This window comes from Mustela erminea, chromosome 3, assembly GCF_009829155.1.
Source record: "Mustela erminea isolate mMusErm1 chromosome 3, mMusErm1.Pri, whole genome shotgun sequence".
Lineage (NCBI taxonomy): Eukaryota > Metazoa > Chordata > Mammalia > Carnivora > Mustelidae > Mustela > Mustela erminea.
In genome coordinates, this window is record NC_045616.1 from 1,972,046 (window position 1) to 1,977,043 (window position 4,998).

General features: G+C 37.5%; 1 pseudogene; it reads right to left on the minus strand.

The window, feature by feature from the left end:
• Positions 1–2,987: 2,987 nt before the first annotated feature.
• Positions 2,988–3,696, minus strand: LOC116585736 (annotated as a pseudogene).
• Between the last annotated feature and the right edge of the window lie 1,302 nt (positions 3,697–4,998).

Genomic DNA, 4,998 nt, shown 5'->3' on the forward strand with positions numbered 1-4,998 from the left:
AGAGAAGCAGGCTCCCCGCTGAGCAGAGAGCCCGACATGGGTCTCGATCCCAGGACTCTGGGATCGTGACCTGAGCCGAAGGCAGAGGCTTTAACCCACTGAGCCACCCAGGCGCCCCAAAACATGCCCTCCTTAATACCCACCACCTGGCTGCCCCAATCTCCCAACCCCTGCCCCTTCAAAACCCTCAGATTGTTTTTCAGAGTCCATAGTCTCTCATGGTTCACCTCCCTCTCCAATTTCCCTTAACTCCCATCTCCTCTCCATCTCCCTATGCCCTCCATGTCATTTGCTATGCTCCACAAATAAGTGAAACCACATGATAATGGACTCTCTCTGCTTGACTTATTTCACTCAGAATAATCTCCTTCAGTCCCGTTAATATTGCTACAAAAGTTGAGACTCATCCTTTCTGATGGAGGCAGAATACTCCATAGTGTATATGGACCACATCTTCCTTATCCATTCATCCGTTGAAGGGCATCTTGGTTCTTGCCACAGTTTGGCGTCCATGGTCATTGCTGCTATAAACATTGGGGTACAAATGGCCCTTCTTTTCACTACATCTGTATCTTTGGGGTAAATACCCAGTAGTGCAATTTCAGGGTCATAGTGATCCAATAGCACATTAAAAAGATTATCCACTATGATCAGGTGAAATTCATCCCTGGCTTACAAGGATGGTTCAACATTCACAAATCAATCAATGTGATAGGACAAATCAATAAGAGAAGAAAGAAGAACCACACGGTCCTCTCAATTGATGCAGAAAAAGCATTTGACAAAATTCAGCATCTGTTCCTGATTAAAATGCTACAAAGTATAGGGATAGAGGGAACATTCCTGAACTTCATAAAATCTATCTGTGAAAAACCCACAGCAAATATCATCCTCAATGGGAAAAAGCTCAGAGCCTTCCCGTTGAGATCAGGAACACAACAAAGATGCCCACTCTCACCACTCTTGATCAACATAGTATTAGAAGTCCTAGAAACAGCAATCAGACAACAAAGAGAAATAAAAGGTATCCAAATTGGCAATGAAGAAGTCAATCTCTCTCTCTTCGCAGATGACATGATTCTTTCTATGGAAAACCCAAAGACTCCACCCCCAAACTACTAGAACTCATACGACAATTCAGTAATGTGGCAGGATACAAAGTCAATATACAGAAATCAGTGGCTTCTTATACACTCACAATGAAAATACGGAAAGGGAAATTAAAGGATCGATTACATTCACAAAGCACCAAGATATACTGCCTAGAGCAATCTATACTTTTAATACCATTCTGAACAAAATTCCACCGGTATTTTTTAAGGAGCTGGAGCAAATAATCCTAAAATTTGTATGGAATCAGCAGAGATCCCGAATTTCTAGCATTCTGATTCTTGTTAAAAATAGTGGTTCTTGGAAATCCCCAAAAAGTTATATTAGGATTTTTTTTTTAGTTCTACTGTGGTATGATTGATACAAAAACAAAAAAGATACACCTAATATATACAAACTGATTATTTTGTACATGTTCATATACACATGATACCATCATCACAAACAAAAACATTTCTGTGCAGTCTTTTGTGTTGTTGTTTTTTTTTAAATTTTCAAAGCTTAGAAATTTTATGTATTTTAACACATGCTCTCAGTAACTAAAATAAATTTAATTCCATGTACATCATTTCAATATGGTACTTCAAGTGGCAAACTTTCAACATAGATATAGTTTTCAAAAATTTCTCTCTCACAAAGAAATATTTTATTGTACTCCATTTAAATATATAGTCTTCTTGTTTTATTCTCCTCCCACTTCACTTTTGAGTGGGAATCCAAGAGTTTCCAAATAGCAAAAATAAATAGAATCTAGTGGGTAGCAATTGCACTACTGCTTATTTACCCTAAATATACAAATGTACTGATCTGAAAGGGCACGTGCACCCCAGTGTTTATAGCAGCAATGTCCACAATAGCCAAACAATGGAAAGAGCCTGTATAATATTATATACTATGCAACTATCAAAACCCTGAAATCTTGCCATTTGCAAGGATGTGGATGGAACTAGAGGGTATTATGCTAAGAGAAATAAGTCAATCAGAGAAAGACAAGTTTCATATGATCTCACTGATATGAAGAATTTGAAAAACAAGACAGAAGATCTTAGGGGAAGGGAGGGAAAAATTAAACAAGTTGAAATGAGATAAGGAGACAAACCATAAGAGACTTGTATTCTCAGGAAATAAACAGGCCTGCCGGAAGGGAAGGGGCGAGAGTGATTGAGTGGCTGGGTGATGGACTTTGGGGATAATATGTACTATGGTGAGTGCTGTGAATTGTGTAATATTGATGAATCATAGACCTGTACCCCTGAAGCAAATAATACTTTATATGTTAATTTAAAAAAAAAGAATCTAAGGGGTAGCTTCTATTCAGTTCCACAGGCTTTTCTCCTTTGAGAAGCACATATTTTTTATGTATGTAATCCAATGTAGAATGGAACAGATTCTGTATCCAGACTGGGTCAGTCTGCCAAGCTCTTCTTTGCTGCTTCTAACACACAGCCATGGAAAATGGGATAAAAAGATGAAATGAATCTTTGATAGGTTGATGGTTAAAAATTATCTTGCTCCCTAAGAAACAGGATTAGAGGAAATCAAATAACTATCACATTTTTTTCTTGTAGTTGTTTTTCCACTGAAGCCACTGAATATTCTAACCTTGATGACATGATAAAAATCAGAATTAGTATTTTATTTTTCTTTTCTTTTCTAGAGACAAAACTTATGTAAGGGACTTTCTATTGCTTTTTTCAAACCCTCTTGCAGTCCTCTTTATCTACTTTTCACTTTTCAACACCTGTTTTTAGATTGCCTTGTTAACTATCCTTGTTAAACAAACGTGACACAGTTCATCTCCTTTCACAGTTTGGCTATATTTAACATCACTGCAATGAACTTTGGGGAGCATGTTCCCCACTCAGTTTTCCTTCCTCTCAGCTATGGTCCTCTGCTGAAGGGATCCTGAGGATGGTGCTGATGATGAAGATGTAGGAAAACAGGGTGATGAGGCATGAACTCAGGATGAGCACAGAAGCAATCACAAAGGCCACGATTTCCACTGCCTGTGTGCTGGTGCAAGCTAGGGTGATCCAGGGTGCCATGTCACAGAAGAAGTGGTTGATTGTGCAAGGACCACAGAAGGACAGGGTGCTTATGAGGGCTGTGGGCACTGCAATAGCCAGAAAACCACACAGCCAGGATGCTATGGCTAGCTGTGCTGAGAGCAGTCTGCTCATGAAGACCTCATAGTGTAGAGTGTAGCAAATGGACAGATAGCGATCATAAGCCATGGCTGCTAGTAGGAAATACTATGTGCAGCCCAGTGAGAAAACAAGGTACATCTGCAAAAGGCAGCCAATAAATGATATGGTTTGGCTTCTCCCCAGAAGGATGGCCAGGGCTTTGGGGACAGCAGCTGTGGTATACCAAATTTCCAAGAAAGAAAGATTGCTCAAAAAGAAGTACATAGGAGTATGTAGCTGGTGGGAGGTAGTCACCAACATCAAAATAGTCATGTTACCACTCACTATGAGGATGTACATCGCCAGAAAAACCATAAAAAGGGAGAGCTGAAGGACCTTGGGATCCTGGAAATCCAAGGAGGAGAAATTCCTGATGGAAAGTTGCATTGTCTGGGCCCATTGTAGACATATTGAGGTATACTGGTAAACAGAGGCCACACACTGAGGCTTTTGATCCAAACACAGTCCTAGAGTAGTAAAAAGGATTCATGAGTATGCTTCAGTAACTGAATGTAAACTGACAGTCTAATGTATGTTGGGTGCCTGTTCTGTATTTCGTTAATATTAAGTAATTTAATAATATGGAGATATATGTGCTATTTATTAGCAGTTAGTGGTTGAAGAGACTTACGTGTGAAGCATTTTAGCATATTTGCAAAGATTGCACCCATTGTTACACTTCAGATCTAAGATTCAAACCCAATCTTTGGACCTGCATCATCCTTTTCTGGACATGCTCAAGCACAGCCACAGATTACACATAACACACAAAAGGATGACTGCTTCTTGTTGACACAATTCACTAATTTGTAACTAGATTCTTTCTGGCTGGTTCTTCAGTGAAAATATGTATTTTTCTTTTATTTTTGTCTTGAGTCTCAAATGTAGGCTCTAGTCACTTTCACGTTTGACACAGCTTTTGAACTGGTCTTCTAATTTTAAGCTGTGAACTTAAAAATAATGTTCAGAAATAAACAATGAAAAAGTTTTAAATTATGGTAAAGTTAATTCTGTCTTCTCTGACCTTGAAAATTTCATGTTTAAACTTATTAATGTGATACATTCTTTACACTAGAAGCATTTCCATTTTGGACAAGGCATTTAAGGCAACTTCGTCCTGCTTCAAACACATCTTGATACTTATTTGGACTGATTATACTGAGAACAGCCTAAAAGTAGAAACTTACTTTGAAACTAGTTATTTTCTGAAAAAGAATTATTTAAATTCCAGTTAACACAGAGTGTGATATTAGTTTCAGGTGTACCATTTAGTGATTCCATACTTTCATATAACATCTGGTGCTCATGACAAGTGCAGTCCTTAATACCCAGAAAATAATGATGATGGTGATCATTTTGACTATATAGTAAATAATATTAGTTAAGTCATTTTTATTTCAGATATACAAAATATTTTTCTCTTTATCATTAATATCATCACTTTTCACTTATGTTAACCATTAAATAAATTACTTTAAACTGTATAATCCATTTCTGAATGCTTCTTTTTAAGAACAGAATCTATAAATTATAAGATAAATTGGGAGCCCTTACTGTCAAACATGCAGGTGACTAAAACTTACACTTGAGAAGGAAAATCTGAACAAAGTCCAAGTAGACTTTGGCATCTTTAGTCTTTACATTCCCTTATGAAAGAATGTTCCTTTTCTTCATCTTAATATGATGAAATATTACACTTTTA